The sequence below is a fragment of the Coenobita brevimanus genome, chromosome 78 (assembly GCF_032717465.1).
Source record: "Coenobita brevimanus isolate Jiangsu-jjx chromosome 78, ASM3271746v2, whole genome shotgun sequence".
Lineage (NCBI taxonomy): Eukaryota > Metazoa > Arthropoda > Malacostraca > Decapoda > Coenobitidae > Coenobita > Coenobita brevimanus.
This window is the reverse complement of record NC_137031.1, coordinates 13,838,492-13,864,635: the sequence shown is the minus strand read 5'-3', so window position 1 is coordinate 13,864,635 and position 26,144 is coordinate 13,838,492. Positions and strand designations below refer to the sequence as shown.

Below are 26,144 nucleotides of genomic sequence, written 5' to 3'. Positions count from 1 at the left end.
TCACATTAATCTACCAACATCACACAATATCAGTATTTATGAAATGTAATATGAAACTAACTGAATATTTGCGTAGCTAAATTATTTACAAAAATAACATGCAAAAAGGTAACAAAGGTAACACCTCATTAAAAAAAAAAAAAAAAAAAAAAAAAAAGACACGAGTACATGCTGTTTTTTTCTAACCTCATTATAATACAAAAAAGCCACGAACCTGCAACAATCACTCACTACGGTCTACGGGCAAGTCCAAACAAGTTATATTCTGATGCACCGATGATACTAAGTCTAGTCGTATGGCGAACTGAGCCCCAGGCTGGGCGGTGAGGTCAGTAACTGTAGTTGGACGTGTGCAGGACCTGTCCAATTCAGTGCTCATACACTTATTAAACATGGTGAGTGAACGAGATTGCCAGTTGTCGGTGGTTGCTACATTTAACGTACTTTTCCCTGTAAGTTCTCAGATTTTGTAGGTAAAAATGCACATCTCCCTGGTTCAAAATTTGGGGGTAACGAAACCTATGACGTCCCCCTCAAGTTCAAAAGTTCAGGGGGACGTGTCCCCCTTTCCCCCTCCCATGAGTTATGCCCTTGGTATATGATACCAGTGCATAACAATGACATGAATGAGTTCATACCATCTCTGTGTAAATTGCCAGAAAGGGTTCTCAAGATCGCCAAAACAATACCGTATAATCCGGGCATGTGCCTACTTGATTTCACTAATGAGGTGGAATAAAACTGTAGCAAATCCCGTGTGCTTGACACATCACAGGCCAATACGATAGGGATGAAAGGACCACATATTGTTGCAAGGATAAATAAGTCAAGTCTAGGCAAGGACCAAAGACAATCTCGACCAGAGTAAAAACAAACAGTCAAGTTAGCTCAATGACTCATTCTCACACACTGGGCAAAAGGCTGGCACAAAAGTCAGACCGTAGTCCAAGTAGATATCAGCCAATAGAAACAACAAAAAATAATAAATCACCGCGTAGGTCAAACTCGAGAGTTACAGTATGTTATTATTGTGCAAATCCTGGTCACACAAAATCTGAGTGTTACATTAAGAATAAAGAAGACAGGGAAAAGGCAAATAGGTTTCAACCGTTCTGCAGGAAACACAAATCTGTTAGTCACTGGACCTCAGACTGTAAAACAGTAGGAAAATCAGTATCTGTCTATAAGTCGGGGGAAGGCCGTACCAGCGCAAAAGATGACAACACATAAAGCAACCAAATAAATGAAAGCATTAAGCAACGTTGAGTCTGGTTAGTACTTGGATGGGTGACCACCTGGGACTACCAAATGCTGTTGGCATAACGTTCTCCCTACGTGTGTGGGGTTGGTGGAGGATTAGTGCCCCTCCCTGTAAAACAATTACCTCTAAGCCCTTGGCCACCCCGTTTGGGATACATGGCGTCTGGCAATGAATGAATGAATATTGGTTACTGTTGTCAGTGAAGTTGGAAAGATTTCATTATTTTTGGATTCAAGTTCATCAGTGAATTCTAAAACACAAGATGAGTTAGAAAGAACTTTTAGGAATAGAAGAAAAGTGACGTTTCTGGAAGAGTCTGATTTAGAATTATGCACTTTGGATGGTAAAGAAATACCAGTTATTTGTATGACTGAGTTAGGCATCAAATTCAGAGAGACCAGAAAATCATTCACTACTACCTTTTACGTAGTAGAAAAATTATCAATTAGAGCAAATATGTTGCTTGGCTTTAATGCAATGAGGGCACAAAATATAATGTTTATGCCCCATTTCAATGGAATTAACTTCGACAGTGAGTTCATAGAGGAAATTTCATCTCCAGTTACTAGACTCAAAAATTATAGAAAACTAAAGCATCATGAACAATTACACACAAAACAAAGATAGAGTCTGACTTACAGTCTCACGTAGAAAATGGGTGCCTAGAGCAGCCTTCACTCATTATCTCTCCTCTCTCACCCACTCACCTGCAACTCAATCATGAGTCGCTCACTCACCCTGCAAGCATTAAATATACTATGAATTTACCACCAAAATAATTCATGAAAGTTATGATAAAGTTTAAACCAAAAAGTTGTAATGCCATTGTATTAGAAGAGACTATTAGAATAAATGGCCTTTTGATAGAAAGTGCCCTATGTCGGGTAAATGACAAAGGTGAGGCTAATGTCATTTTAGCTAACACTGTGAATGGAGATGTGAAGATTAACCCTTAAACGGTGGGCTACTTTCCAATTTGACATCCGTGTGGGGTGGGTTATTTTGGGGGAAAAAAATAATAAGTGTTATGAATTCAGGCAAAACATGCATAAATGGATCAGAATGGCTGAAAAAAACAAAGAATTTGATGTTACTCTCTTCAAATTATGCGTGGGCTGGTTGGTGGTGAGAGGTGAGAGGGGAGGTGGCGCATGAAGGTCACTCTCAATGGCACGCGACGAAGAGCAAGAGGGCAGAGTCTTGTTTTCTGCTCTTATTTGTAACAGCAGACTAAAATATATTTATTTTTTTACATTATGTATACTGTTCTGTGTCTTCATGGTGCAGTTTGAACACTACACACTACCCATATTTTAACTCTTTCATATCCTACTTCTCTACAGTTATAATTTTATATACGTAAATATGTACAACTGTTCATACTACTATGTCCTCAGTGTGTGGTATTCTGTGAAGCAATCGATATAAAGTGTCACACCACTATCTATCTATCTATATACCTAGGCTGCTTCCCCCAAGGAAAGGGAGGTAGCCGAGACAGGACGACACACTCCCCATTTACTCATCCATTCAAACACATTCATTCGCATCTTTGCCCCAAAGGCCCGTGGAATAGAAATGCGTTCTGGAACATCAACTGCCTTTTCCTGACGGACGTTCCAAAACATTGCCCGCCTTTTAGGGGTTAAGATTCTTAAGAAAGGAACTTGTATGTGCAACTTAGAGATTTGCCCAGCTCCTATATGCAGAGTGACAGTAACTAGAACATGAGCAAAATAAACTCGCCAGACAAAGAGTGCATAAAAGAGCATTTGATTTCAGAGAGTTCTGTTGTAGAAAATGGTCGACTAGATTTACTACAGAAACATCGACAGACAGTCGCATTAGCTGGTGAGAAATTAGGTTGTACTAACCTGATTAACCCCCGCCATGCTCATCATATGAGGTGATATGCAGGTCATCGCTAGCCGCGTTGATCGCTTCATATGAGGCGATGAGTTTCGGTGACATAATTTCAAGTACAAGAAGTGTCAATAGTTTCCATGGAAACGATGAGTCTCCCCATACATCAGAGTTCTTACCAAACTCTGCCACACCACAGTTATCAAATACCACATATTTAGTAATACAGATATGCAGGCCACCGCTGGCAGCGCTGATTGCCTCATATGGGGCGATGAGTTTCGATGTCATAATTTCAAGCACAAGGCGGTGTCAGTGGTTTCCATGGAAACATCGAGTCTCCCTCTAGACCATCAGAGTTGTTACCAAACTCTGCCACACTGCAGTTGTCCAGTGCCACATATTTAGTAATTCAGATATACAGGCCACCTCAGTCCACGCTAATCGCCACATATAAGGTGATTGGTTTCGAGGATGAGATGGAGGGATGGGGTGGAGAGGTACATGAGAGAGGGGGGTGTGAGTTGGGAGCAGGGCAGTGAAATGGCGGGGGACAGGGCGACATGGAGGCGATTTGTTTGTGACCACCCCAAACAGGATTGAGGCGTCTGGCAATAGATAGATAGATAGTTTCGGTGCCATAATTTCAAACACGCAGAAGCGTCAGTGGTTTCCATGGCAACACTGAGTCTCCCTGAACATCATCAGAGCTGTTGCCAAACTCTGTCACACCGCAGTTGCCAGATACATATTTAGTAATTCAGTTCTCATTTGTAGCCCAGCAATAGCAGATTCACGCCCACATACCTCCCACGGTGCTTACGACTTATCACCGACCTCACACCCACCCAAGACGCAAAAAATTACAAAAAGATGAGGGTGATGAAGAGTTCGAACTCAGAAACGCTTGATCTGATGAAAGAAATCAACTTAATACTAAAATAAAAAAGCTAAAAAAATGACTCAGGGAAGGTAATCGGGTTGATGAGAATTAGCCAGCAGGGGTTAAGCATAAAATTAACATACATCAGGACACACAACCAATATACGTACCAACATACAGAGTTGCAGATTCACAATGTGTGGTAGCAAAACATGATCTGGCACTGAATGGGACCCTCTATGCGGTTATGCCGTGAAACAGGAGTGGAGCAGCTGCGACGTCTAATCAGAGGGTAAATCTTCCCATTTTTCTTGAACCTTGCTGTTGGGGAGTTCCTGGTTGAACAGTGGAGAACTGCCTTCTTGCATAACAGGACTTTGGATCCCTGCATAATGTATGTACTGTACACTACAGAACAGCCCCACAGAAGTAGCTCCTTACCCTTAGTCAATGGGTCTGCTCGTCCAAAATGACAACTATTAATGAATAATGAGAGCAACAACCACAACAACAACTCGTTAGGTATGATGACGTAATTCTATGTGTTACTCTTGTAACCAGTTGAATCAGATACTGATCAGTTAGTAAGAAAAGAATAAACTTAATGCACTGGCAATCTAAGCAGTGTCCACCAGCACACCCATGAACAGTTTCAACAATCATGAAGACACAAACCCGACTTTACGTAAATGCATGCGCCCGTTCTCTGCTCAGTTTCAGGCATGCTCAACTATTTTCATATAAAAGAGAAATCACTTCTTAGCCTACAGTACAATATTTATAATAAACCAAGAAAATTATCTTCGAATAAAAATCATATACTTAAACAAATACCAACAAAGAATTCAGGTCTTACACCTATCAACCTAGCAAAAATCTTCCACAGGTGCACCCACTAATGTTTAATAATACTCAGCTTAATCCTGCATCATCCTTGAACATGCTTGGGGTTTCATTTACTCGGAACTTGTCTTGGAAAGATCAAATTACATCTCTTGTAAAATCTGTTTCTAAGAGATTAGGTGTGCTAGGCCGACTCCGTTCCTTCTTTACCCCTGCACAGTTGTTGACTCTATACACGGGTTTTATCCGCCCCTGTGTGGAGTACAACTCTCATGTGTGGGGAGGTTCCCCACATACAGCTCTTCTCAATAGGGTGGAGTCAAAGGCTTTTCGTCTCATTAACTCTCCTTCTCTTACTGACTCCCTTCAACCTGTCTCTTCGCCGCACTGTTGCATCTTTATCTCTTTTCTATTGCTACTTCAATGGTCGCTGCTCCTCTTAACTGTCTGCATGTATTCCTCCACCTCTACGACGTGCGCGTAGCACCCGTTTAGTAGCAAACTCTCATCCCTTTTCTGTCCAACTCTCTAATGCAAGAGTTAACTGTTACTCCCAGTCCTTCATGCATGTATCAGGTCAGCTCTGGAACTGTCTCCCTCTGTCTGTATTTCCTGCTTCTTATGATCTCCAGTCTTTCAAACGCAGTGTGTCCAGGCATCTCGAAATGATCGAATCTTGAATTTGGCTCTTTCTTGTATTTTGTTTTTCTCTTGGAGGAAACAGTTATTGCGGGCTCGTGGCATTTGGTTCTTTCTTCCTCACATAAAAAAAAATGCTGGAGGAGTGAAATGATGGCGATACCTGACGTTGGTAATGATCTACTATTTCACATAACCTAATGTATTTAACATAGAGTGGATATGAGAGGTGGGGAAGCAGAAATGACGGAGATGTATAATAAGAGATGGAATAATTGGTAGGGAGAGATGACCTATGCAGGTAACTTGTAACAGTGATGGATAAAAAGTAAGTACTGTATATATATACCCTGGTCCGAGGCTTCTTGTTCCTATTTTTAGTTAATTTTCGGGGAGGGGCACTAATCCTCCGCCAACCCTCTTGTCGTCACGTAGGGAACACGTGTTGGTTGGTTATGAGGTTACCACCCAGCGATGTAAAAACCTTCCTGATTTACAGGAAAACATTTGGCTTGCCACTCAGTGTAGAGTTGCCATTAAAAAAAACACACACACAGCAACACTACACTAAGTGGGTGGATGATGGAAGTTTAGAGGGTGACATGTTTGAAAGGGTACAGCAAGGAAGATAGGTTGCTGGTTCATTGAAAGCAGTGATAACAAACGGGGAAGTGAGCATGGAAGTGAAAATTTTATTACATGACAGTATCGTGATAACAACCCTAACGTATGCAAGTGGAGCTTGGACATTGTTGGAAGGATAGAAGTCGAGAGTGAGAGCTGTGGAAATGAGTTATTTGACATGAGCATGTGGAATCACATGGAAAGACAGATTGACAAATAAGGAAGTGAAGGATCTTTGTGGTGTGGATGTGGATGTGATAGGAAGCTTTAGGAAAAACACACTGAGGTGGTTTGGCCATGTGGAGTGGATGGAGAGTGAGAGACTGACAAGGAGATTGTATGTGAGTGAGATGGAGAGAGGGAGAGGGAGGAGGAGGCCAAGGATGTGGTGGAGGGATGGAGTGGAAAGGTATAGGAGAAAGGGGGATGTGAGCTTGGAGCAGGGCAGTGAAATGGCGGGGGACAGGGCGACATGGAGGCGATTTGTTTGTGGTCACCCCTTACGGGATTATGGCGTCTGGCAAAATATATATATATATATATATATATATATATATATATATATATATATATATATATATATAATAGTATTTGGTGGTCTAGGCAGGGTGGAGGGGGTGGAGTGTACTTTACACAAACTGATGTAGTTATTATTTACTGCACCGGCTGCGGTGTTGGGCAAAGGAAGAAAATTTGTGTATTTTACTATGTTTATTTTTGCTCATGGTGAGGATATATATATATATATATATATATATATATATATATATATATATATATATATATAAATGCATATATAATAGTATTTGGTTGTCAAGGGAGGGATGAGGGGGTGGGGTGTAGTTTATACAAACTGATGTAATTATTAGTATTTACTGCAGCGGTTGCGGTGTTGGGCAAAGCAAGAAAACACTTTGTGTATTTAACTGTGTTTATTTTTGGTCAGGGAGAGCAAGCAGGGGAGCTTGAGCCGAGGCATTTTATGATGAGGAGGAGGAGAGAGGAAGGGGGTGGGAAAACTTGTCAGCGCGGTGGGAAGGAAGAAACAGAGGAGAAAAAGAAAAAGAGAAAAGTGTGCAAAGTAGAACGTAGGGAAAAGCAGGACTGAAATGGGACATTATTAGATGACCATATTAGATAATTCAAATCACCTGATTTTAGCCATTTTAACATGAAAATGTTATTTCCTCTGACTTTATTACTTTAGGAGAGAAAAAGAAAAGTATGAAAAAAACAGGGATGAGGAGGTAAAATTAGGAAGGTAGAAGGGTTAGCAGAGAGAAGTGTATGATGGTGGTAAATAATAAAAATGGAAGAGATTAACAGCAGAAAGTGAGCCATTAGGAGGGTAAGAGGAAAATATGGAGCTTGTAAAAAAACAGAGAAAAAAAAGGAGAGAAAATGTGGAAAAGAGTGTATTTTACTAATCATGTAGAAATGATAAGGGGAAAATAAGACAATGAAATGGAGAACAGAAAAGAAGAAAAGGTGAAAGCGAGAATTACATATAAATTACCACACACACATACACGCACACACACACACACACACACACACACACACACACACACACAGCAAAACATAACACCCGATCTCGCTTCGCCTGCCGAGTGTAAAAATATATGTAGGCTTCTTCAGTGGTGGAAGGGAAGTGAAGTCCGGGCCATCCTGGGTATATTATATACAGCCAATATCACGCGAAGCCGAGGCTCATTCGCGCGACTTTCCATCAGCCTTAGCCACACTCTTGGCCCACAAAAGGAGCAGTGAGGCTTGTCGTTCACACCATGCTTCCCAACCTCCTGCCGCCGCTATAAGGCTCGGCTGACGCAGGTTCCCAGGATGTGGTGACGACTGCAGGTATATACGCGTATAACTCTCTGCGTATTTTACGTCACTTTATCATGAGTTTCATATAAAACCATGTCCTAAAACTGATTTCATCGTCGCCGCTGCTTTAGCAGAAAAGACAGCTTTCTCACAATCAATAAATACTGAACTATTATGAGGTATTTCCCATTTTCTGACTTTCCTTCAGTTTCTTGGATAAAAATTACATTATCATCTGTTGTCGAGTAATCATTATAAAGTCAGGACTGTTTTAGCAGTAAGACTATTTGCACACTGCAAGGAGAAAACTTACTGGAGAATTATCCATCCATCCATTGCCAGACGCCATGTATCCCAAACGGGGTGGCCAAGGGCTTAGAGTTAATTGTTTTACAGGGAGGGGCACTAATCCTCCACCAACCCCACTTGACACGTAGGGATGCCAACAGCATCTGGTGTTCCCAGGCGGTCACCCATCCAAGTACTAACCAGACTCAGCGTTGCTTAACTTCGCTGATCGGATGGGAAGCGGTGTACTCAACGTGGTATGGCCGTTACATTACATATATAACGGCACGTGTGTGTGTGTGTGTGTGTGTGTGACAAAAATTTTCTCACTTCCCACAGGTTTGGGCACCGTTTTGCCTTCACAGTTTTCTTATGTACCTTTGCTAGTCCTATGTGATCACATGCACTCTTAGCGAAATCAGATGTGAAATTATCGTCACCTGCAGCCTTTCTCCCTCCCCCCTTTTTTTTTATCTCCTCTGAATTATTATTATTTTTTTTTACTATTTCATAATGCAGTGTTTGGAATCACTGCAAACGAACTCTAGAGCCATAAAATTTCTTGGTTAATTGACTTTTACTATTGCTCCTTTATTTTCAACACGTCAAATTTGTTCTTAGTTTCTCCCTGATTAGCGTCTTACCGAACGAATTTTTTCTTCTTCCTATGACAACTGTCTGTATGGTTGCTTTATGGCGTACTGTATGTTGCGTGTGCACTGGGGCCGGTGTATCATTAAATCGTGAGGACCGTGAAAACCTAAGGACGAGGGCACCAGGCACACCCCAAAAATTCTCTTCTCGGCTAATTTTCACCATTCATAAGTGTATTCATCGCCATAAAACCTACATCATCGTCTTTGTCGATGTTTTTTCCAAGTGATAAGCATGAAAAAAAGGGGGGGAAATCAAATACCATCACCTTAATAATACACTGTACGTGAGTATATATTTTCCTCACCTTAAGGTGCTAGTATTTGATTTCCCTCCCTTTTTTTCATGCTTATCACCTGGAAAAAACATCGACAAAGACGATGATGTAGGTTTTATGGCGATGAATACACTTATGAATGGTGAAAATTGGCTGAGAAGAGAATTTTTGGGGTGTGCCTGGTGCCCTCGTCCTCAGGTTTTCACGGTCCTCACGATTTACTGATACACCGGAACCTGACATATTCTGATACAAAGCGTGTGAAAACATAGATGGCATGAAAACTGGAAAAAGAACCCCGTTTTCACGGGAACAGTTTCTGGAATCATTGCTTCTCGGTATCAGACATAATGCAGGTAAGGGTGAGAAACGAAATTCTTAGAACGTGAACCAGTGAAATAGTATATTCTTCGTTGAATTTCTATCCCGGCCAACATCTTAAAGCAATCCGTGTAGGTAAAAGTAAGTTCTGTCCTCTGTGTTAGCACACCATTTCTCCATTCCATCACGTCTCATCACAACCATTCTGTCCCAGCCAAATTTCCGGAATTCTTCATTCTTTGTTTAAAGCTGTGGTTTTATTCTGTCCATTGTTTCAGTCTGAACTATGCTTATACTTATGGGTATGTTCTTTTCTTGCTTAAAGTTCCTTCCCATTCACCGAAAGATTGTTGTTGATATTTTTGTTCCAGCGAGGGAAGCCTTCCTGTGGTAACACCGATGTGCCAGGACGAAAGGCCGACCCAGATGCAGAAATTTCTCTCAGAGCTCCTCTGCCTCCTAAGACGACGTTGATTGGCGGGCCACTGGGATCACGTTCAGATGAATTGGAGGATCGGCGACTACAGCTGCTACTACTATTAGTACTACTACAACTACAGCTATTACTGCTACTACTATATTATTATTATTACCAATAATAATCTATCTATTGCTAGACGCCTTAATCCCGTAAGGGGTGGCCGCAAACAAATCGCCTCCATACTACCCTGTCCCCTGCCATTTCACTGCGCTCCTCCCAGCTTACACCCCTTCTCTCATAATACCTCTCCACTCCATCCCTTCATCTCATCTTTGGCCTCCCCTCCCTCTCCTCCCCTCCAACTCAGATACACTCTCTTCGTTAGTCTCTCGCCCTTCATCCTCTTCACATGGCCAAACCACCTCAGTGTATTTCTCCTAATTCCTTCTATCACATCCACATTAACACTACAACGCTCCTTCACTTCCTCATTTGTCAGTCTGTCTCTCCATGTAACTCCGCGTGCTCCTTTCAAATAACTCATTTCCACTGTTCTCACTCATGACTTGTATCCTTCCAACAAGGTCCAAGCTTCACTTCCAAATGTTAGAGTTGGTATCCCAATACAATTGTGCAACGACTTTTTACTTTTCCATGCCCACTTCCCTATTTCTTATCACCGCTTTCAAAGAACCAGCAACCTTTTTCCTTGCTGTTACCTTTCAAGCACTTAACATTCCAAACTTCCATCCTTACTCGTCACACTACCCAAGTATTTAAATGCACTCACATTTTCCATTTCCTCCTCATCCAACCTTACTGTACATTCAGTGATTTCATTTCTCTCGAAGAACAAAACTTTACTCCTTCTTACGTTCACCTTTAGATACCGTTTCTTAAACACTCTCCCGAACTCATTCGCCAAGCCTAGCATTTCCCCTTCGTCTTCACCTAACAACAAAACACAATGTCTCCAAACGCTGTCCTCTTTAATTAGGGCCGTTCCAACATCCACGGACCTACCTTGTATCTCTTTTATAACCCCCATCCATATACAAATTGAAAAAATATGGAGACAAGACGCATCCCTGTTTCATCCAACATTCGATGGAAACATTCACTCACCGCACTGTCCACATGCGCTGCAACTTTAGCTCCCTCATACATGCTCTTCACGGCATTTTCTCCATATGTTCTTAATATTTTGTCTATCCACCTTGTCATATGCTTTCTCCTGATCCATGAAGACAGCATTTAACATCTTTCCCTTCTCTAGAAAATTTCCATTAAAAACCTAATGATTATGTGATCTAGACAACCACTCCCCTTCCTAAAACCTCCCAGTTCTTCTCCAACTAATTCCTCTGTTCTTTCCCTAACTCTGTCAGTAAGTATCCTACCACATACTTTTCCTATTACACTCAGAAGACAAATGCCCATATGATTACAAAACACTTCTTATTCCCCTTTTCCTTTGTGCGGAGGAATAATTATACCTGACTTCCAATTCTCCAGGACACTACCTTCCTACCAAACCAATCTACACATCTTCCATTTCCATTCTACTGCTATCTTTCCTCCATGCTTCAGCATTTCACGAAACACTCAAGTTCCCGGCCTTCCTCATTTTGACTTTCTTCATTGCTTCCACTACTTCCATCCTACTGATCTCTTACTCTCTTCCAACCTCCCTCCTTCTCCATTCCTCAGCCATTTATACTCGCATTACTTTCATCATCTAGGTTCATCAGTTCCTTACAGTGTTATCTCCATCTCATCGCTTTTTCTTTCTTCTCCACTAGCAATCTACAGTTTTTATCTTTCATTCTCCAACCAACTTCTTTATCGCCCTGTCTAGCGCTCTTTACCTCTTTCTAGAACATTTTCTTACATTCCCTCTACTTTGCACTCAAATTCCTTATAAATTCCTCATCCACTATCTTCTTACTCTCTCTTACTAATCTTTTCATCGCTCTCTTCCTCTTTACATACAACTCTCTCTTCCGCCTCTCAACTTCCTCCACTCACTATATGTTTTCTTATTTTGCGTCACAGCTTGTTTCACCTCCTCATGCCACCATGCTGTTCCTTGCACCTCCTTTCGTCTTCTCTTCACCCGACGCACCACCTCACATGATGCACATATTTCTTCCGTGAATATCTTGCACAAACCTTCCACGTCACCCATCTGCTCCAAATCATATTTATCCATTTGCTCTTCCACTTCTCTCTTATATTCTGCCTTTTTTTCCCATCCCCTTTAAACCTTTTTTACCCTTATTGTATGGACTACTTCCTCCTGTCCTTCCCACCTTCCTATTACACTCCATTGCATTCGAACCTTGAATTTCACTACCACCAAGTGGTGGTCAGAAAGTCCACTTCTCGTTCTGTCAACCACACACACATACTCAGCCATTACCTTCCAGTCATTAAGTTCAACATCCATCCTTTTCATCACTCGCCACGTACACCTACAGTATGTATCATTTTGTGCCTAAAGAGGGTATTGGCTATCACAATTCCCCCAATACTAATACAAATACTAATACCAGTACAATATTTGTTTTGTTTACTATTTTTGAAGTTTTCACTCATATATTTCGAGTTGATATCTTTTCTCATTTATTGTCAGTAAGTAATTTTATTGAACTAATAAACTAAAATTCTCAGCCGTCTCTCTCACTGTAGGCGTGGCTGTTTTCTTCGATTTCCTTCTTGCTCCCACTTCTGATGTTTACTACTATCAGAATTTCCGCCACTCTTCGGTCAGTTACTAAGTTTACCTTGTTTGCAAATGATACCTGGTGGCAACCATCATCCACTCACTTGATGTAGTGCTTCCCAGTTCTTCCTCCACTTTTATCGTTCTTTTTATGTGTCTGCCCTCCTATTTCTCTCATCCTCGCTGCCACTTTTTACTACCTTTCTTTCCACTTCAGGTGGCTTCACACTAGATGACAATCCTAATGGAGTCCTCTAACCCAGGAAACTATTTACAAAGCTGGGTGTAACAAGACAATCAATTACTGGGGTGATATGGATCGCTATGGTTTCCATGTTAACTGGGTGGAGAGACGCAAGTGCGGCGACCATCCGAGAACTAAAACGTCACACATTTCCCGGCGCTTAGGTGTAGCGAGGTGCTGTGTGCCAGAAGAGATCATCAGTTCATTATACTGGACGGACCTACTGGGACCATTACTTGCCTCCTGTTGATGGGTGTGTTCGGCAAGACATACAGGTGTTGCACAACAACAACCCTGTTCATCATAGTTACATTCTTCACTGTGTCATCACGTGTTTTGTTAGTGACGATGATCATTACAACGATTACCACAAGCATTTCGTCTCTACCAATCTGCTTAGCAGTTGCAGAAAGCTCTACAACTGACATATCTGTTTCTTGCCAATTCTTTTGCAACAATGGCTCCGCAAACACACGTGTTTGGTCCTTTTTCATACTGCAGTTTCTTCTAACCTTCGTACATTTTTTTCTTACTCTGCATGTTGTACCAAAGTCATCAGTATCACAACAACAGTGCTTTTTGGCCAAACTCTTACATTATGTCATTATTATCTTGTTTGCCTCTTTAATGCAGCATATGATGTAATCTTCAGACTCACCTTGTCATTTGATCTCACTAACACCTTATGAACCCCGAGTTACATCCATCAGTTTTTCTGGAAGAATTGCTAAGTTAGTTTCACCATCAAGAGTCTGGACATAGCACTGTGCAGTTGCAAGGATATCTTAACTGAACGAGATACCAATGGTAAAGAGTCAAAGAATTTGTTAAATGATCAACAATGTGGCTTCCGTAAATACAGACGTTCACTAGATCATTTAATGAATTTAGAGCATTGTATTGGAGAGGCATTTGCCAATACAGAATTCATGACAGGGGTGTTCTTGGACATCCATAAAGCCTCTGACATGACATGGCAACACGGTTTACTAATGAAGCTCTATGCTTATGGTTTAAGAGGAAATTTACCAATTTTTATTTCAAATTTCTTAAGGGACAGGACTTCTCTGTCAAATTGCCCTGTAACGTAACATTGGATATATTTATCCAGGAAAACAGGGTGCTGCAGGAAGTGTGCTTAGTCCTACTTTATTTAGTATTATGATCAATGATATTCTGTCATCAGCTCCCATCCCGAGGAATCTAAATTCAAAGAATTTGGCGGTATTTTAGTCTAATTAGGGGAACCTGTCTTTTAAACGATAAACCACGAAAAATCTTACCTATATTACATAGTTTGTATACCGTCATTAAGATAACTTTTACAGAACAAGTTATTGAAATAATTACGTTAAAATATTAGATCAAGGTGCAGCAAATATATAGGCTAAGATGGGTTACAATAAAATTTATATTATCACGAACAAACTTTAGAATACAAATTTTGAAGGTGGACTTAAAAGTAAGGTTTGCTTTAATAAGACAGCCTGATTTTAGCTCTAAAATGTGCACATATCGCCCGTCGCTTTCATTAACCTAAGATGAGATAAGTCGTAACATAGTAGGTGTACTGGAAAGTGTACCTGGAAAGCAAGATAGAGCTTGAAATAAGCAGCTCGTTTACACCGAGAAGAGTACCTATGGTCTAGGTTATCTTGAAATCAGTAATCTTACTTTTTGTTATAAGAACGTCAGCATTATAAGAAAACTAATTTTGCACTTTTCTAAATAGTAGATTTTATCGAAACATAAATATAGTGAAAGTAAAAAGTATTGTGAAAGAAAGTAGAAATAACACTTAAAATTCTCAAAAGTAAATATAAAAAATTGTATCTTGTGTATAATAGGTTTTCAAAATTAGATCTGCAAATAATCATCCCGAAAAAAAGATAGCTAATTTTAAGAAAAAGTTTTTGTAGCAATAAAATTTTAAACTTAACATTAGAGGTGATATGCCAATCGAGCTTGTATATCTGGTTTTCTAAGAAATAAATTTAATTTACGTGCTTAGCTACTTAGCTATGCAACTAAGAAGATTAGGGTAGAGCTTTTTCTTCCAAAATGAAAAATCATAGAACCAATAAATAGGCATTTATAAAAGTAGGCTTAAAAGTAGCCATCTTTTCCAGGTTTTTCAACCAATATAACAAAATATTTTAAATTTTACAGGTTCTTTTATCAAGTATTAGAAAATTAACTTCAACTTAACTCGTTTAGTTACTATGAAATCATTAGTAAAATTTATATGTTATAATATTTTTTATTATAAATAAAATCTTTTAAATATTAAAAATTTATTTAAGGAACTCGGCAAATATTATTTCCGCCTGTTTAACAAAAACATGTCTTTGTGAAGATTTACACAGTCTGGCCTGCCCACTGAATTATTAAAGGGCCGCGGTATTTCTGACCGTGCGAAGGTAGCATAATCATTAGTCTTTTAATTAAAGGCTCGTATGAAAGGTCGAACGAGAGATATACTGTCTTAACAAAAAAAATTGAATTTAACTTTAAAGTGAAAAGGCTTTAATATTTTAGAAAGACGATAAGACCCTATAAATCTTTACATCACACTTAGTATTAAGCCAATTTGTTAGTGTAAGGAAAAATACTAAAAAAATGTTTTGTTGGGGCAACAAAGATATAAATAAACTAACTGTTTTTACTTCTAAACAAAGATTTTTGATAATAAATTTGATCCTTTCTAAAGATTAAAAGATTAAGTTACTTTAGGGATAACAGCGTCATTTTTCTTGAGAGTTCCCATCGAAAGAAAAAGTTTGCGACCTCTGATGTTGAATTAAAATCTCTACATAATGCAGCAGTTAGGAAAGAAAGTCTGTTCGACTTTTAAAATTTTACATGATTTGAGTTCAGACCGGCGTGAGCCAGGTCGGTTTCTATCTTCTCAAAGACTTTAAACTACCTTAGTACGAAAGGATTAGGTAGTTAAAATAATTTTACTAAATATGAACATCACTTTTGCCTAAACAATATTTTGTGCTTCAATTTTATGAAACTCATAAACAGGTTAATAAATAGTTCAAGCTAACTATTTTGTGTTCGCAGTTATCGTTGTAAACTACCTAGTCTTAATTATCTGCGTTCTAATTGGAGTTGCTTTTGTAACACTTTTAGAACGAAAAATTCTAGGTTACATTCAAATTCGTAAAGGACCCAATATCGTAGGATTCCTAGGGCTACTCCAACCATTTGCCGACGCCGTAAAATTATTCACCAAAGAACAAACAATACCAACTATATCCAACTTTTTACCATATTACCTATCTCCCGTGTTCAGGCTATTTATTTCTCTCCTAGTCTGAGCTATTTTACCTTATCAAACCGGACTAGTAAATTTTAACACAGGAGTTTTATTTTTTTTATGCTGTCTAAGTCTGGGAGTCTATTCAACCATAAGAGCCGGGTGAGCTTCAAACTGTAAATACTCAATGCTTGGAAGACTCCGAGCCGTAGCCCAAACAATTTCTGCATGAAGTCAGACTTGCTCTCATTCTTTTATCCTTTATCTTTTTAATTGGCGGATTCAATATAGAACTTTTCACTCGATTCCAAAAAGACATGTGAATAATTTGATTCACACTCCCCCTATCCCTAATATGACTAGCCTCCTGTCTAGCAGAAACAAACCGTACCCCGTTTGATTTTGCCGAAGGTGAGTCAGAGCTAGTCTCAGGATTTAATACCGAGTACAGAAGAGGAGGATTTGCTTTAATTTTCATAGCTGAATACGCAAGAATTCTATTTATAAGAATACTATTCGTATTAATTTTCCTAGGAGCCAATCCATGTAGCCTGCTATTTTATTTCAAATTAGTTTTCATAGCTTTCGTTTTCATTTGAGTCCGAGGAACTCTACCACGGTTACGGTACGACAAGCTGATATACTTAGCCTGAAAAAGATTCCTTCCAGTTTCCCTTAACTACTTAATCTTTTTTATAGGAATTAAACTATTTTGTTTTTCTTTAATAATCTAACTAGGGAGTAGTTTAATAAAAATTTTAGTTTTGGGAATTAAAGACAAGGTAAACACCTTCTCCCTAAGATTACTAAGAACCAATCTTATCTAATGCTTTCAAAACACTTGTTTTCTTTTAAACTAAGCAACCAATCTAACATTTTATCTCACCACATTGCTGCCAAAGGTATAACCAAATAAAACCTAAAATAAGAAATCGTTAAAACCTGACCCGTAATAATGTAAGGATCTTCAACAGGACGAGCCCCAATTCAAGTTAGTAAAACAACTGTAGAAACCAAAAACCAAAACAAAACTTGATTTAACGGATAAAATCTAAGACTTCGAAATTTCGAGAAATGAGTAAAAGGAAGAATTATAAGAATTGCCACTGAGAGCACCAAAGCAATTACACCCCCCAACTTATTAGGAATAGATCGCAAAATCGCATAAGCAAATAAAAAATACCACTCCGGCTGAATATGAGCCGGAGTTACCAAAGGATTTGCAGGAATAAAATTGTCTGGGTCCCCTAAAAGATAAGGATGAAGCAAAGTAAGCAACACAAGCGCCATTAACATAACCAAAAACCCAACAATATCCTTGAAAGTGAAATAAGGATGGAAAGGAACCTTGTCCACTTGCCTTAAAACACCCAAAGGATTATTCGCCCCAGCCTGATGAAGAAACAAGATATGGACCAAAGTAGCAGCAGCAACAACAAATGGAAACAAAAAATGAAAAGTGAAAAAACGAGTTAAAGTAGCATTCTCTACAGCAAATCCACCTCAAATCCACTGAACCAAAGAAGTACCAATATAAGGAATTGCTGAAAACAAATTAGTAATCACAGTTGCACCTCAAAAAGACATTTGACCTCACGGTAAAACATAACCTAAAAAAGCCGTCGCCATCACTAAAAAAAGAATCACAACACCTACTATTCAAGCATGAAAAATCATATAAGAACCAAAATACATCCCCCGACCAATATGAAGGTATAGACAAATAAAGAAAAAAGACGCCCCATTAGCATGCAAAGTCCGTAATAACCACCCATAATTAACATCTCGTTGAATATGAGCTACCCTAGAAAATGCCAAATCAATATGCGCAACATAATGCATAGCAAGAAACAGACCAGTAACAATTTGGACAACCAAACACAAACCAAGCAATGAACCAAAATTCCAAAAAATAGAGATATTTCTCGGAATAGGCATATCAACTAATGCCCCATTAGCAATTTTTAACAATGGATGAAACTTACGCAATGGTGTTATCATAAGTTATTAACCGCAAAGGACTAGAAGACGAACTTATCACCTTAACAACTACAAACAGCGTCAGTAACAAATAGCTAATAATAAACATCGTAAACATAGCCCTAGGTTCATTATAAATAGTCCTCACATTCATAGCAGAATTTCTAATATCAGAATACTTAGATAAAAAAGTCGTAGTCGACTCTCCAATCTTATTTGCCACTATTACAGGATCCACAAAAATCAGAAAAAATCTCATAATCAATGCTAAAAAAAAGATAAAAAAGAATTCCCTTCTAACCTTGAATTGCTCATTGGCCGCTAAAGACGCAACATAAATAAACAATACCAACATTCCACCCAAAAAAATCAAAAATAAAATATACGAAAACCAGTAACTCTTAGCAAACAATCCGGTAGTAATTGAAATCAAAACCGTTTGAATTAATAGCACAAGACCCGTTGACAAAGGATGAATTAAACGCATAAAAATCAAGGAAAACAAAATAATAAAAGGAAGACCATACATTATCACTCCAATCTCTTGGTGTTTTAAGAAAAAAATTTCATTACTGGTTTACAAGACCAGAGTTTTTATTTAAACTATCAAAACTAATGTTAACTTTAAATAACTTGTTCTTATTTATTGCATTCACTATAATTTTCAGGGGACTATGGGCTTTCGCTTCAAATCGAAAACACCTATTAAATACTCTCCTAAGATTAGAATTCATTATGCTTGGAATTTTCTTCTTAATATCCAATTGCCTTTCCTCAATCGGAAACGAATTATTTTTCTCGCTCTTTTTCCTAGTCCTAGCAGCCTGCGAAGGCGCCCTAGGTCTAGCCCTACTAGTCTCCATTGTTCGTTCCCACGGAAATGACTACTTCAGAACCTTCAATAGTTTAGAATGCTAAAATACTTACTCATACTTCTCATATTAATAACATTCGTAAGGGACTGATCTCTAATTCAAACAGGAATCCTAACTGTATCGTTTTTATTCGCCATTTTATACAATCACGACTTCTTCATATATAACCTAGGATTTAGACTGGGTACGGACTACCTAAGCTACATTTTAATCCTGCTAAGCATTTGAATTATAGCACTCATTATTATATCCAGAGTAAAAATTACATTCACCTCGAACTTTCCTAGACTATTTCTACTAGTTAACTTAACCTTATTAATCTTCCTAGTACTAACTTTTAGATCTATAAACTACCTACTATTTTATATTACATTTGAAGCTTCCCTAATCCCAACTCTAATCCTTATCTTAGGCTGGGGATACCAACCAGAACGAATCCAAGCAGGAGTTTACATACTATTCTATACCCTATTTGCATCCCTGCCACTCCTAGCCTCCTTACTTTACATCTACAGAACAAACGGGACACTTACTATCGGAGCCATTTACCAAAGAATCAGCCTAAGAATACTATCCCTTATTTGATTCGTCTCCTCTATTATAGCCTTCGTCGTAAAACTACCTATATACTTATTTCACCTCTGACTACCCAAAGCACATGTCGAAGCTCCCGTAGCAGGATCAATGATCCTAGCTGGGGTCTTACTAAAACTGAGCTCTACGCTGACGATTGTGCAATATGGCACTCTTCCCATAATGCAAAATTTTCGGCTGGGCGGATTCAAGCAGCCCTTGACTCCGTCCACCAATGGGCCTTGCAGTAGGGATTTAAGTTTTCCGTCCCTAAGTGTGCCGCTGTAGTCTTCACTAATCGTAACGTACCTAATTTGTGCTTAACTTTGGATAATCAGGCGGTACCTTTTCAAAATTCTGTAAAGTTTTTGGGAATTCATTTTGATCGTCGGTTGAACTTCAAAATTCATGTTAATAATTTGCTTGCTCGTTGTGATAAATCTGTAAATGTCCTCAAGTACCTAGCGGGTACTACCTGGGGTGCCAACAGAAAATCTTTATTAATGGTGTATAAGTCCCTTATTCGATCAAAGCTAGACTATGGCACACAGGTGTATGGCTCGGCATCTGATGCCACGCTGAAAGAATTGGATGTGTTGCAGAATAAATGTTTGCGAATGTGTCTTGGAGCCGTCAGGTGTACCCGTGTAGCTCGTATGGAAGTGGAAGTGAATGTGCCTCCCCTCCGTATTCGTCGTGACCACCTGGCTTGGTCCTATGGCCTTAGAACATCGAGAAAAAGTAATATCGGCAATGTGGCCTGTACCCCCCTGCGTCAATACCACCACCTTCTGTGGGGGGTGCGTCGGCCACTTGCCGTTCGCCTCCACTTACTGACTCAGGAGCTTGGTGTGGACCTCAGTGACTGTGACAAGTTGGTGTCAAAAAATATATCGCCTTGGGAGCCACCTGGCTTTACCATTGACATATCATGGCTCCCAGCACCAAAGGCCAAGGCGCCGGAGGCGGAGGTCCACCACTTGTTTCGTAACATCATCGTGTGTCACTTGGGGTCCCGTCAATTGTACACTGACGGTTCCAAGTCGAGTGAATGTGTGGGTGCAAGTGGATGGTCGACCGAATGTGCCCTCAGGTATCTGTTGCCGACTCTTACATCTGTGTTTACCTCCAAACTTTTTGCTATTGACAAAGCCATAGACTATGCTCTCAATTCTATGCATGACTCATTTGTCATATTTTCAGATTCAAAATCAGCCCTTCAGGCAATTGCATCTTGTACTACGGACTCTCACCAGATCCAGGGCCGCATCGTTAATAAGTTGCATTCATCCAACAAGTCATTCACACTGATTTGGGTGCCTGGTCATTGTCGCATCTACGGCAATGAGCAGGCTGACTTACTTGCAAAGTTGGCTGTAGAACTCGAGGAGACTTGGACCGTTCCTCGTGATCTACGGTCGAGTCTCTCTCTCGGAAAGAAGTCAATAAATCTCCTGTGGCAAGGTCAGTGATCCAGACTAAGTATTCGAACGTGTAAGCCGTACCTGGGCGACTGGGCCACTGCCAACCGTCCCATCGCCTGGAAGAAAAAGTGTTGGCACGGTTACGGCTTAATGCCACCTTAATAACTCACATGAAACCTTATATGGAAAAACGATTCCCACCGCACTGTGACATCTGTGATGCGGTGTTATCTATCAGTCCTATCATCCTGCGCTGTCGGCGATTTATTCGTGAACGCGCTTCACTTATAAATTACTGCGGCGCAACAGACGTCCCCTTCACCCTTTCCACCATCCTGGGTGATGGAGACATTGTTATGACTGATAAATTGATGGCTTTCTTGAGAGAGACCGGATTGATCAGTGTGATGTGACTTTTACTATATGGTTTTGTTTTTCGTCGACTGTAATTATGTATATATTGTTATATTAATTAAGGGCGACAGTTGACATATTTGAAGTAGTTCCTCCTTCTCACTGATCTATTTCTAATATTGATGTCCCCTACATTAAATTCTGTTCCTCGACTGACAGTCACCAGCTGATGAGTGTAAGTGTTCAATATAGAAAGGTATTGGGCAGTTGTACTCGATGGTGGTCTGTTGGGCGAGGTCCTTCACTTTTTGTACAAATTATGTAAATACATTATACCATCTTGCTTAAATTATTCTAGTTAGGGCCGACAGCTGAAGTATATGGAAATGTTCCTGACTCGTCTGGTTCCCTTTCATATATTGATGTCCCCTACATTAGGTTGTGCCTCGACTGATAGTCACCAGGTGATGAGTGCAGGTATGTAATGTAGAAAGGCATTACATATCTGCAGTCAATGGTGTTCTGTTAGTCGAGGTATTTTTACCATTAATGTAGGTCTAGCTATTTGTCTCTGTAGGATTTAGTAGAGGATAACGATTTCTCTGTTAGGTGATTAGTTTTATGGTCTTCAGATTAGGTTTTTCTTTATAATATAAGGTATAAAAAATATAAAACCAAGAAAAAATTTAAAAAAATATAAATACAAAAAAAATAAAATAAAATTTATTATATATATATATATGTACGTGTGCATGAAAGTGTGTCTGTATATATGCATGAAAGCATGTGTGAGTGTACGTATGTATATATATATATATATATATGTTTGTATATATATGTATATATGTTTATAAGTATATACATATATATATATATATATATATATATATATGTTTGTATATATATGTATATATGTTTATAAGTATATACATATATATATATACGGCCTTAATGACCAGGGGCTTTGGCCCCAATGGTCGATAGGCCTGAAAAAAAAAAATGGTAATGGGTAGTGTCAGTGGTGAAAGAACGTATTATTATAAAACTAATGTCGTTCGTTTCATAATGCTCAGTGAGTAATAACACACACACAGATGTTACTGTTTGAAGATTACAGACTTTAACCCGGCCCGTCCCGTCGACGTATGGGTACGTTGCAACGATTTGCATTTGCCAGTCCCGGCGACGTACCGGTACGTCATGCGATTGCAAGGTCCCTAATTTGCACAATTTTCAATTTTCGCGCGTGATTTTTCGTATGTATACACAGGACACCTTCCTCTATTCCTCCACAAGATGCCAAGCAGGGAGAATGCCTTACACCACATAACCTCCCCCCTCCCCCCCTCACGCTATTGTCTCGGCAATTCACCTGTTACCAGTGACCTGGCCAATAAAGACATTCATGGCCAGAGTGATTCCCCAATCGATGGCAATGTGGAGGACAAGGTTTACATAGCATTACAGGAAGAAACAGTTAGAAATGATGATCAGGTAATGTGGGAAAAAAAAGGTCATGAATGGTGATTAGTTAGTGAGTGAAACAATGCTTATAATGCCTATATTACTGCTTGAAAACCAATATATCTCATACTACATATAACTTCGTACCAAGTAAATAAATAAATACCGTTTATGAGTGGATAAAATAGTTACCCTCCCATAGAACTCGTTTTCTTTGGTGCCAGCATGTTAGAAAGCCTAGTCAGGTAAGGAGGAACTCCTACCTGGATTGAGCATTTTAAACCTCAGGTGAGCGATTTCTCTATGAATTTTCGATGTTTCTCACCAAGAGCGGAGGTTTTAGCCAAAAAAAAATTTTCGAAAATACCTTGGGACTGGGGGATGTCGGAGGTGCGGAAAACCTCGGGACGTGACGGGTTAAGATGAGTACTAAGTATTACAATAGTCATGTTAGTCAAAATTAATTTTTAATAATGAACCAATGGAAACCTGAACTAACCGTAACAACAACAAAATTTGAAACACTCGAACACAAAATCAGAATGTAAAAACAACCACAACATACACTCAGAATAATACATACGAAACGACTAAAAAAAACATAAGAACTCTATCGCCAGGGGCGTTCCTAGAGTATTTGCCAAGCACTCGGGGCGGAACCCCTACCTCCCAGGGATGAATGATATACAAATGAAAATTCAGTAAAAAATATTATGGATATAATTAAACTCTTCACGTAGGTTTGTAAATATTGTTCATAATTGAATATTTTACACATTATGGATAATTGTAAATAGCAATATTCTGAATATAATCACAAACTTTAAAATAACAAGGAAAATATTTTAAAAAATTCTCAACGTTCAACTTTCCATCTCATCCTAAGAAGAAGAAGAAGGAGGAGGAGGAGGAGGAGGAGGATAGTGATGATGATGATGAGAATGATGATGATAATAATAACGATGATGATGATGATGATGACGATGACGATAATGATGGAGAGGAGGAGGAGGAGGAGGAAATGATTAGCTTCGTTTTAGCAACAGACATACAGACAGTCAAAAAGAATCTTAGGCACAACGACTAACTAGACTTCCAAAGAATCCCATTTCACAATAAATTCTAAAAACTGCAAAGTTGTACAATTTTTTGTTTCATCGAAGTTGATTTTGGCAGATTTCATGTGTCTCTGAAGTCGTCCATTTTCTACCTTGATATCTTCATCACAGAACTCGTCAAAAATCTGGCTCAATTTTGGAATAACCCTTCAAGTTCTTTTCACTTGAAAAAGCCAAAGAGTTTGGCTGAAGAGCAAAAAATATAGAAAGAATGTTCTCCGTTGCCTTTGTACATGTATCTAATTTGTGATGGAATCTATCTGTGCATTCAAACATAGCCCATTTCACTTCCTCTGGCAGTGTGAATCCACCATCTTTTGCCATCTCTCCTGTCATTATTTTTGTGTACCTTCTCCTCCATCTTCTGTTCATGGAAATGCCCGTTTCCTCACACTTTGTAGCTATAAACTGGATGGCCTTCTCCACAATATCATTCTGCTGAACTTGAAGAAACTGCCTTAAATTTTGAAGTTTCACACTGCACTTTTCAAGGCTGATTCCTAGTGATGGTAAATACCTCTGTGTGAGATCAAATTCTTCCAGGATTTCACAGCAAAAAGAAACGTAACTAGAAAAAGAAAAATCACATACACCAGACAGTAAAATATGAGCTGATCCTCTTGCAACTACAGTTTCCTTTGGATCACACAATGATTCAAGGGCGGAGATCAACTTTTCATAATTCACTTTCAGTGGTTTAACAGCATCGTTATGAGTACTCCGCCTAGTTTGGGACGGTTATTGATCCACATTCTCCAAGAACACCTCCCATCGTTAAGCGAAAAGAAGGAATAAATTCTTTCCAAGGTTCCAAAGAAAGTCACACTTGAAGCCGTGCTCTCAAATGGTTGCACCTTCACAAAGATGTGAATGATTGCACAAGGCACAAATAAAGCTGCTGGATTATTTATTTGATCTTTGAATATCACCATGAATTCCAGCCATTTTGGCAGGATTGCTATAGCCTTGACTGCGACACATGCTTATGTCTGGTCCATCACTCTTCAAATGATTCAGGATATCTTTAGTGAGTTCTGCAGCAGTTTTTCAAGCAATAGAGAAAAACCCCAAGAATGACTTACCTCAACTGTGCCATCTTCACTGAGGACAAATCATATCATTTCAACCATCCGATCAGTATGGAAAATGTCAGGAATGCTGTAAAATAATATTTCCAAAATACTTTGATTTCTTGGTATCAGCCACTGTGTTCTCCTTAACACGATTCCCAAGAAGACAGATGAGCTCATTCTGAATTCTAGGAGATTAATATGAGGCCATTCTCCTCCCAGCTGGAATAGCAAGTTTAACCTTCACAACATGTACTTTTAAAACAGGATCATAATTTGACAGCAGCTCTACCAGTTCCAGAAAATTGCCCGTTTCTTAATGAGATGTCCTCCTTGTGACCACGAAAAAGAGGTAACAAATAGTACAGAGCTACAGATGCATTAGTTACGTGTACCAGAATATTTTACCTTGAACATATAAATTTTTCTACCAATGTTCCTTTTCATTGTTTTCATGCAATTTCAGGTCAGATTTCCTACTGCCAATGAAAAGGATGATGAGGAAACAGGCGAGCAGGACATCGAGCTGGAGGATGAGGAACTCTGGAATAATCTTCCTGCAGAGGACAAGGAAGCTATTTCAGCCACTCTGGAGGTAAGCGCAAGGCAGAGACTGTCTTGTTTCAGCCACACCTTGCAACTCGTAGTTAATGACACGATGAGAGATACGAGAGATGTTGCAGAAGCTATCGCAAAGAGCAGTAAACTTTCCACATTGCTGCACAAGAGCACAGTGTTCCGAGAAAGGCAAGTTTTCTTTCCTCTTACACATATTTGCAATCATTATCAGTCAAGATCTAACCCATAATGGAAATTCTGTATTAGTTTTGTATACTTTTGAAAGATTGACATGCACTTAAATTATTAACTAATTAATTTAACATGAGAAAATTCTTTTTTCTCTCTCTAATCTTCATAATGTATCAGATCAGTTATCATTACACTGTTATTGTAAAGGAAGACTGACTTGAAAATGACAGATAGATCTTTAACTTCAATAGTTTCGTAGAAAATTCCTTCTTGATAATTTTAGTATTTGACCCTAGAAAGTATGGGCGTGTCACCTGAAAATGAATTTGTATGTTACATCATAAGTATACTTTTGTCTGGCTTTGTTTCCACTTAATATTAAGTGGTTTCACTTCTTT

The 26,144-nt window shown here is 39.1% G+C and overlaps 1 non-coding gene and 1 pseudogene across 1 annotated transcript; one reads left to right on the top strand and one right to left on the bottom strand.

The window, feature by feature from the left end:
- The window catches only part of LOC145408705 (NADH-ubiquinone oxidoreductase chain 1 pseudogene), a 29,421-nt pseudogene extending 12,548 nt beyond the window's left edge, over nt 1-16,873 (top strand).
- LOC145408884 (5S ribosomal RNA) lies at nt 8,384-8,502 on the bottom strand. The gene has a single exon (XR_013899002.1). It is a non-coding gene; the product is annotated as a 5S ribosomal RNA (ribosomal RNA).
- Nucleotides 16,874-26,144: the final 9,271 nt, after the last annotated feature.